This window comes from Cupressus sempervirens, chromosome 9 (genome assembly GCF_028749045.1).
Source record: "Cupressus sempervirens isolate cs-2001-9-10 chromosome 9, ASM2874904v1, whole genome shotgun sequence".
Lineage (NCBI taxonomy): Eukaryota > Viridiplantae > Streptophyta > Pinopsida > Cupressales > Cupressaceae > Cupressus > Cupressus sempervirens.
In genome coordinates this window covers 775216599-775227812 of record NC_143126.1, presented here as the reverse complement: position 1 = coordinate 775227812, position 11214 = coordinate 775216599, and positions in this window count along the sequence as shown.

Genomic DNA, 11214 nt, shown 5'->3' with positions numbered 1-11214 from the left:
TGGGTCAAGGAACAAGAGTCCATGTTTTGTTCTTCTTAATCTGTTCTATTTCATCATTCATTGCCTCAACCCAACTTTCATTATCTAATGCATATTTAACATTTCTAGGTTCAAAATTAGAAAATAAAGATGCACCTTTCGATTTACTTATTGTCATTATTCCATCAGATTTGTCTCCAATGATCTGATCAGGTGCATGATGCCTTATGACATATCTTGCTAACATGGGCACTTTGGATAATGAATGACTTTCATTGATTTCATCATGAACTTCAATTTCAAGCTCAGATCCCACTTTCTATGACTTAGGTCCATCAGACTTAGTTTGAACTAGCTCAGTAGCCTTTGATTGTGACTTAGGTTCTTTAGACAATGACTCAAGTTGCACTATATACAACTTGGTAGCTTTTGGAGGTTTTGGGGACTTGGGAGGTCAAGCCTTATTTCATTCAGATGTGTTTGGAAAAGTATCAGGTTCATAGTAAACAAATCTTCTATAATCCTCTGGCTCTTTGTAGCTTTCTTCTTCACTCTTTTCTACAAAGTCATCAATCTTTACATGTGCACTTATTGTGATTTTATGAGTAGATAGATTCAAACACCTATATTCTTTGCTTCTGCAGGAGTATCCTAGAAATATGCCTTCATCACCTTTTACATCAAATTTTCATTTTCTAGATTCTTTCAAGATATAACATTTGCTGCCAAATACTTTCAAGAACTTACATTAGGTTTTTAGCCATACGATAGCTAATAAGGAATTTGGTTTGAGTCTTTATTTAACTGTACTATGTTTAAGGTATAAACTGTAGTCTTGATAGCTTCCTTCCAATATTTGAGAGCAACATTGTTTTCAATCATCAATGTTCTCGCACAATCCATGATGGATCTATTCCTTCTTTCAGCTATACCATTCTGTTGAGGTGTACTAGGTGTTGATACCTATCTTTTGATTCCATTTTCTATGTAGAAATTATTGAATTCATTGGAGATGAATTCACCACCTCTATCTGATCTTAAACATTTTTTATTTCTTTCCAGTTTATTTTTCTACTCTTCCCAGATACCACTTTGAACTTTTGAAAAGGTTCAGATTTTTCTTTTAAGTACATTAGAGTCATCATTATAGAATAATCATCAACAAAAAGAAAGAAAAACTTTTCTCCATTGTAACTCTCTATTCCAATAGGACCACATAAGTTAGAATGGATAATATCTAAGACTTCTTTAGATTGATAGTTTTTTCTTTTGAAACTAATCTTTCCCATCTTACAAATTTGGCAATTCTTGCATAGACCCATGTTAGGTTTCTTCAAACTAGGAAGACCTATTACTTTCTTATGTTTGCTAATCTTAACTAGATTATTAAATTTTACATGACATAGTCCTTTGTTCCATAACCAACTTTCTTCTAATTGAGAAATAAAACATGAACTTTCGTTGAGGTCAAAATAAAATAAGTTACCTTTTGTTTGTTTGCTAGATCCAACTAGACTTCCTTTTCCATCCAGTAGTTTGGCCTTGCCTCTTATGAATTCTACCTTGAATCCAATGTTGTTCAATTGTACCACACTCAGTAGATTATGTTTCAATCCCTCAACCCAATAAGCACTGTCACATACAAGTTCATTGGTCAATAAGATACATCCTTTACCTTTTATGCAACAAGATTCATTGTTTTCAAATCTTACACTACCTTCATCATAATGTTCCATATTCTCAAATTTTTTTTTATCTCTAGTCATATTCAATGTGAGTATCCACTTTCAATAATCCATGTATCATTTCTGCTAACATGAGAGATAAGTGCCATCTTATCTCCTTCATCATCAGATTCATCCTTTATAGCAATGTATACCATTTCATCTTCACTATTATCAAAATCTTTAGCCATAAAACAAGATTTCTTACCTTTGTCCTTGTGGTTCTTGAAATCCTTCTTGCCTTTGTACTTATGACTTTTCTTTTCATCTTTTTTTTTTTCCTATTTGGACACCTAGTAGCAATGTGACCAACTTCTTCACAAGAAAAGTAGATTAGAGGAACTTTACCTTTGTACTTTCCTCTGCCTTTGGAATATTTTTTTGCAAGTAGGGATTGAACAACTTCAAGATCACTATCTGAACTTTCTTTTGATGTTCCATCTTCTTCACTTCCTGATTGACTAGATTTTAAATTTTTACCCTTTTTCTTGAGTGCAAGTTTAGCTTCAAATGCAGACTCAATATTCATTGAAGCAGGAACATAGTTATCAAAATTATCTAACTCAAAAGCTGTCAATCTTCCAACTAGAGCATCCAATGACATTTTACAATTTGGATCACATCTCATTTCTTGAATAGTAGATACTCTAATTGCACAAATAGGAAGAAGAGTTTTGAGCACTTAACTTACAACAGTTTCCTCCTTGATGTCTCCTCTCGATGCCTTGATTGCACTTACACTAGCCTTGATTCTTTCCACATATTTTGCAATTTTTCCATCTTCTTTCATTTTCATTTGACCCAATTGTCCTCTAAGGCCTTTTTACATTGTCATCTCATCCATAGATATCTTTCAGTTTGTTCCACATTTCAAAAGTAGTTTTGTAGTCCCTTACCTCATCAAATTCAGCATAACTAAGAACAGATGAAATGCCAATCATTATGATGTTATGGTTCTTCTTTTCTGCAATATCTTTAAGTGATAATGTTCCAATGGGAGTCTTGTATTCAGCATCAAGATATTTGCAACTTGAATCACTGATACTACCTATATGTAGTCTCATTAGTCCTTGTCGTGCTACAAAGTTGTCTATGTTTAGCTTGGGAATCTCTGTTCTGCAAGACATCCTGATCTTTAGCTTAGGCCCTTCAAACCTTCTTTGCAAGCACCAAAATCTTTGATATAAATTGTTGGAAATATAATAGAAGTGACTAAGAGGGGAGGGGTGAATTAGTTACCACTAAAATAAATCCTAGATCCCTTAGATGTCAGTACTAAAACAAACTCTAGAAACTGAATATTGCTAATGCTCAATAAACAATGAAAATTTTGTAACTCGGTAAACACTATGTTTGCTTGGTAAACATGAAAATCTTTAGATATTATCTAAGATTACTATTACTTTAACTTAGTAGCAAACATCTAAAAGTAAACAGCATGAACCCATTTGACACCAAGATTTAACATGGAAACCCAATTTGGGGAAACCACCAATTGCAACTAGTTACTATTTTTCACTCTTTTGAAGTGAGCCCTGTTAGGAGCCTACCCTATTAAAGGTTACAAAACACATTTTTAGGTGTGACCCTATTAGAGGATTTAATCACCCTATTAGGAATGGCCTTGTAAGAGGTCTTGAGACAGTTCAATAGAATTGCCACCTTGTTAGAGGATTTACATATGGCTATTAAACCAACTCTATTAAGAGATTTAGATCACTACTACAATGGTAAGAAAGTAACAATGAGATGACTTGAATTGAATGCAACTAAATTGCTGATTATAGATCTTTTTTTGGGCTTGTGCTTGATCCTCTCCAATCGAATATATCTCTTTAGCTCCACAAGGATATTCTGCTTATCCTTAGCTTCTTCTACTTATTATCAGATCTTCAATTCACTCATGCACATTTTCCATACATCCATATTTTACATTGACAACTTGACCTTATACTTATATCATCGACATTGTCAAGTCAGCTAAAATATAACTTAGAATAATCAATATTCATCATCTGAATCGGCTAGAATCAATAGATAAATCAATTAAGCTTAATATGCCAAAATAAGTAAATCCTTCATTATTTGACTCATCTCAATATACACTAACTTAGAAATGATTTCTTGTGTTAACCAACATAAGCTCAGTTAATACTAAAAACTTATGAAAATCCTTTGGCAACCAAGTGAGCTCGGTTAGCACTAGTTCCATCCAACTTTTCTTTCATTAACCTAGTGAGCTCAGTTAACACTCATCTTCAGCACACTTTCATTTGTCTCCTGAGTGAACTCGGTAGACACTACCTTCTGAACTTGGCAAACATAGGAATGCTCAGTAGACATAGAAAACTATCTTTACGGCCCAAGTTAGCTCGACATTCACTGATAGAAACTAATATGACATTTGTGTAACATTAAGGACAACACACAATTAATCAATTTTATCCAACAATATCTTGTATTCTAGTGTGTTTTAGATTATTTCTTTATGAGTTTGCCTAAGGATACACATACTTTGGATCCTAATTTTAACTTAGTGTTCTATAAATTTTGATTGATTATTGTGGAAACTAAAATCATACCCTCTGGATGAAATTAATGTTGCTAAGTTACATTAATAAAATGACATTGAAATCAACAATTGGAAAAAAGCCATCACCATTCTATTAGAAGAAAAAGCAATTGATATCACAAATCACAAATCTCAGGAGGCATTCTTTTACTCAAACAATTTAACTTCTATTGGGACCTATAGAAAAGTTATGTATCCAATTCTAATCAACCCTTCAATAACATTTACTTTTTGCAAGAAATGAAATTATTTCTAAATATTCACATTGATTATTAAAAAAAAGGGAAATGTAGAGATAATCACTTAAGGCTTCTTTAAGATATGCAAGATTTAAGTTCCCTTTCCCTTACATTAAATATCAAATTATTTTTCTTATAAATGGAATAATTAGTATTACACTAGTGATGGTATTGGAAAAAGATAATAAATCTTTTGATTACAGAAAAATAGACCTTTTTCTACCATCTCACTCTAGATAGAATCAAATAATAAACTTAGAATACTATAGAAGAAAAAATACCTGAAAATCTATCACTCACCTCTCATTTTCTAGAAACCATAGCAAGAGTAGTCTTTTTAAAATGTATTACTTGTTGGTATTTGGAAGTGCACCTGCAATTGTAGCAACAACAACCCTTTTGAATGGGTCAGCTACCAGGGTTTCTACTTTCAAAGTGTCTAGGGCTTTTTTCATTTACACAATAATCCGCCAACAAAAGAAAGCATTATTAGAAAATGTGTTTTGTTTTTTTTAATTGGCTAAAATTCCCTCCAAATTTTCTCTATTCCCTCCAAAGTGTATAATCAATCATTTTAATGGCAAATTGAAAAAGTAGTAAATAGTTTTTATTATTTAATATATTGTAATTGAGGAATAGAAGCCATTTTTGGTCTTTTTCAACATAAAGTATATAAGAATTTAATTAAATAAATATATAAATATAGTAAATATGATAACTATTGATAGAGGTTTTTTCTAGGATATTCTAGCAATTTTAGAGGAGTCAAAGACTCAGCATAGGTATAGCATCAACCAAGTAAGGTTTCTAGGTCATAAATAGCAACTCTAATTTAATTTGATTTCAATATATTGTTGAGTCATAAAATACATTGAAATGGAAAAGAGATAATATCTAAAAATATTTACCATGTATTGATAATAGTTGTGTGAGTTTGAAAATGGCATAAACCTATTAGATTTATTTTGATTTTAATTTAATTTGATTTCAATATATTGTTGAGTCATAAAATACCTTGAAGTGTAGAAGAGACAATATCTAAAAATATTTATCATGTATTTAATAGTTGTGCGAGTTTGAAAATGACATAAATCTATTAGATTTATATCACTTATTAAAAAAGGGCATGGAGCTTTGAGATTATTCTTGAGGGTATAATTGACAACAATATTATTAGTCATCAATAAAATTTTAAGGTACAACAATAAAACCTCTTCTAAAATCTATTATACTTTGAAAGGTAAACATGAAACCCCCTCTCATAAAAACTAAATAATAAGAAATCCATCTAGAAGAAAATTTGATACAAACAAGACAAACATAAAAATAAGATGTCAAAGTTGAATCTTGTAAGCCTATGGTTTGAAACCTTACCTCTTACAATAAAACTGATCATTTTTTTTGATAAATATATGTTTTCACTGTAAGGGTACTTCTAATCTCACATTAATAAAATCCCTTTGACGATTCATCAATCAAGAACTCACTCTTCAGTGCGGATCTACAACTCCCGTTAAAAAAATCCTCCCTTCCATGAGAAATCCTTGTCAACATGAACATCCAAACCATATTCTACTTTATGATGTGCTTTTTAAATTTTTTATTCCACCACATCTTGTTCATTATTAAGTTTCATGAGACTAAGAACCCAACTAGCTAAGCTCATGTACTCTCTATTATTATCAAGTTGATCGAGATCAACAAAAGCCTCCACAAATTATACAAGTTTTGTCAAATGCTCTTCATCTATCCAAAGTTCAAAGGAATCCAAATATATTTCCTTGATCAATAAAGAAAATTCCCCTTGATATCATTCAAGTGAAGTTTTCATCATGTGAAATCATGTGTTTGTCTACAAAAGCTTTACTACAACTTGTCATTCAAGCATATAATATTGCACCATAAAATGAAATGAAATTTTTTACCTCTAAATTTACTTCCAATGTGTTTTTTTGTTTAAAGGAATATAACCATAAAAAAAAAAAAAAAATTTGCACATTCCCTTTTTTGAAGTTACATCTTGAACTTTTTAATTTAACCTTTTTAAAATAATAATATATTAATGTTTCTCTTTCTCAAAAACACCTTATTGTTAGAATTCTTTAGAATAATTGAGAGGGGGTGGGGGTGGAGGTGGGGTGAATCAGTTATTCAAGGTCTAGATGTACCAATAAAACTTTTCACTAGCTTAGTGAACCCATTTGAATATTCATATCAGTACATGTATCAAAACTTATTACCAATACTTGCAAGTTAATGTTAAATCAACATGCAGCAATAAAACATAAAAATTCATCCACACACTTGACACGGTGGTTTAACATGGAAACCCAATTTAGGAAAAACCACTAGTAACATGCTACTCCTTTTTCACTCTTTTGAAGTGATGCCCTATGAAAGGCCAACCCTATTAAAGGTTACAATGCACACTGTTAAATGTGACCTGGTTAAGGGATTTCAATCACCCTATTAGAAGTGAGCTTGGTTAAAGGACTTTGGGCCATTCACTTGGAATTTCACCTTGTTAAAGGATTTTCTAATGACTGTTAAGTCAACCTTAGTCCAAACTATTTTACCCTAAATGATACTATTTGACACAACTTACAACTTCACTTTGTAGATTACAGATCTCTATTCAATTCTGCATTCTGCTTGGGTTTCATTTGACTTTGTAGTTCTGATAGCTTGTTCACCCTTCAAGAATATATCTCCTTAAGCCTTCTTTCTTAACATGCCATTTGCAGACTATTCTATTAGTCCACTTGATGAAGCAAAATCCTTTGACCTTCTATCTCCCTTGGGTTCTTGCAAATGATAATGATGCTTCATGACTTGACATTCCTATAAATAGGAAATTAAGATATTTTTCTGCTCATTCTCCATCATCAAAATTAGGGTTAAGATGGGTTAGGTAGGATACAATGTATCTACCCTATATTACACATCTATTCTAGAAACTTCCTCTAGAATCCATTTGAATTTTCACAAAAATGGTTTACCTAGAATTTTGTACCAATATCTCACCATCTTTATCTTCCACTTGGTTCACAAAATACAAGAAAACAAACTTTTCAGCTTATATTCATCGAATTCATGATCTTTAAAATAATGTAGCAGCTCGACATTATCAATCTTTTGATGCTCGACATGTACTGTGTAGCTTGGCATCAACTACATTTTACTGATGCTGGACACCTATTATATTTTTCTTGACAGTAACTATGTTACTCGACATATGCTAGAATTTGCTTTTACTTGGCACCAACTAATTTTCTGCTTAACATGACTTGTCTTTGGTCGACACCTACTATCAACTTGGTCAAGCTTTGTAGATAGTCTTAGTATTTCTTATTCTTCTAAAGTTTCTAAGTATTGAAAACCTTTGTAACTTCAAGTAGATTATCAATACATCTTTTCACCATTGTCTTAATTGATCCTTGTACTTCATTACATTACCATAACTCAACCTTTCCTCTAGGTACTGTTGTTACATCTTATTGATTAAATCCTCTTCATTAATCAACTAAATGATAGTCCTTGGATCTTATAAGCAATTGCCTCACCAGAAAATAGCAGGTTTGACATTAGTGATAAAACAATGATTGAAACACATATTACTTCAACAATCTCTTTCAGCAATGATCTTTTCAATCAGATCTCAACGCTTATGTCATAAATATAAAGAAAACTTTAGTAATAATATTAAAATTACCAAGATAATTTGATTTGAAGGTAAAAATTTAATTACAATATTAAAATTTGATATTATTTTTATTTTATTATTTCATTTTAAAAATTAAAAAATTAATGTTTGCTAGATTAAATTTATTATATCAAATATTTAATCTATTATTAATTTATCAAATTTGGTAAATTTAAATATTTAAATTATAATTGAAATCATTATTGAGGGTGTCCCAATATTTGGCTCTATTTTAGAAGGCCTCATTCACTTCAAATTCATTGTGGAATAAATTCATTTTCCACCTCACATATTGCCAAGTCCTTCCTAAAGTACAAGATAATTAATTACAAATAAATAATTATTTAAATTATGAATAATGGAATAAATGATTAAGAATCCAAATGAGTAAAATAAATAAAAGAAAACTAATTTAAGAAAAAAATTATTAATCCGCCCATTTGTGGATATACCTCTTAGAGGAAAACTAAAGTAGTTTACAAAATTGATCGAAGAGTCCAAAATGGTGAATGAAATCTCCTAAGCCATTTAACAAAGTGTCTAGTATTTGGAAAGGTGAAAAGTGAAACCACAATTGGTCTGAGAAAGAGAAGGGTCATGAATGAGTTATGAAAAATAAAATTAACATGATCCATTAATAAATAAATCTTAGAGAAAGTGAAGAGAGAAAGTACAAATGACTAATTATTAGTGAGTAATTATCTAGTCACTTATTTAGTAGTCTATTTAGTCACTTATGGTGAGGTGACTTGTTTTTTGTGACTAATTATCCAAACACTTATTTATTCATTTATTTGGTAGTTTATTTAGTATCTTCTATATGATTGATCTTGTGATTCTACCTAGTGACCAAATTAGTCACCTAGTTAGTCTCCTATACCTATAAATTGTAAAGAAATAATGGAATGTGATCAATTTTAGTCACATGACTAAGAGTGTTAGTAGTGTGACTAATTTTTTTGTCACATATTTTCCAAAATGTACTAGTTATAGGAATAAATATTCAATCTTTACTACAAAACCAGAGGAATAGTTAGCAATTCAGACATTATTTATCCTACAAGATACTACTACTCTTATTCCTAGTCAAGCACTTCATAGACTAAGTGTAGAAGCTACACCATTGCAAACATCAAGGCCCAAACCTATTACATCTAAGGTTGATGGGGTTACATATTATGGTGATATCAACTTAGATGACATGATTGAACACCAAAAGCTTGATCTTGCATCAATCACCATAGAGAAAATGAACATATTGTAGGATGCTCTAGACAGAAAGAAACACCAAGAACCACTCATAAGGGAGCATAGGAAAAAATAAGAATTACATGACATCAAGGACATATTTCTTGATGCATTTAGCCTACCTGCACCAGATGAAAAAAATACAATCATTGAGCAGTTGGTAAATATTATGGAGAAGATTAATGATGAAGACCTGGACACAAATGTGAAATTACTAGAATGGTCTAAAAATAAATTTCAAACCAAGGTGAATGAAAAGATATCTAGTGTCATTACACTACATTGGGTTGAGTTAGCAACTATAATTGATGGTGTGAAGAAGATGTTGGAGAATATTTTATCTCTTTACACCAAGTTGCCTAATGTTCCCCTATTCACACAAGAAGTGTAGAGACACATTGACCACCTAGAGGGAGATTTGAAGAAAATAGGTAATATTGTACAACAATCTCTTGGTCAAAGTCAATCTCATTTTAGAATTTTTTTGTCAACACAAGGTTAGTTAGTAGTTTTCTAAGCTCAAGATGCCAAAACTAGGGCTACATTAGGCCAAGTCAACCTTGCAATCACGTTGGATATTCAAATTAAATCTTTAGAGATAGTGTGCAACAATTGGGATGTAGCACTAAATATTATGATGGAGGCCCATAAATCATTCTTAGAAAAACACACTATTCATGTACCACCCATGACATAAGTGTCAAAAAGGGGGAGAATGAATAATTTTTGGGGGAGACTACAGAAACAGAGCCATCAGAGTAGATCTACTCAACATGAGTATTCAGTTTCAGATTTAGAATAGAATAAACAACTTAAGGGGAGTTACAAAATTTTGAGGTATGATTGATAAGTCATGTTTTGCAAAATTTTGAAGTTTTTAAAGTTTGTATGTAAGTTGAGCACTAAATAGAGATTATTTGAGTTCTGCTCTAAGTTAAGGTTATTCACGCATGACCAAGTGTTTTCGCCACTCATGTCAAATGGGGATATTGTTAATCTCAGATTGATTTTGACATATGAGTGACAATACACTTAAGCCATTTATAAGATAGAACTTAGTTCATGTCAAACAAGTAATGCATATCAAGCATAAGATGTTAGATAGTGTATGTTCAGCAAGATATTTAGTATGTGTTAAGTAAGTAGTAAGTGTTAGGAAAATAGTTGATGTCGAGTGATTTAGATGCCGAGTGATCAATGGATGTTGAGTCATTTAGAGGCCGAGTTACAACATTGAAGATGTAGTGGATGTTGAGCATCAGAGACATCAAGTGTTGAGTAAAACAATTTTGGACATAGTTGTTTGTAATGGCACAAAATTCTATATAAACCATTTTTATCCAACTTAAGGATTGTTTTACAATTCTAGAAGATATTTTTGACTTAAAATTGAGAATCCCTATGCAATACATACAACCAATCAGTTAAAGGATGGTTTAAGTAAAAAATCGGTGAATCACAATCATTGATTCATACCTAACCCTAAGTCACCTAAGTCTTCATAAGGAGGATGAACCTAAAAGATTGTGAGAGTGGAATGAGCGAAGAGAGAAATTTGCATGCACAAACAGAGCATTCATGGTGGCTAAGGAGTTGTGAAGTAAGTTTTGATAGAGAAAAGCATTGCATAATCAGTTAGAGGAGAACATAGAAATGAGGTTAGAGGACAAAATTAATACATATAATTATACAGGATCAAGGATACATGCAAAGAGGTGATATGTTATCTAGAAATAGAGTGTTAACCAC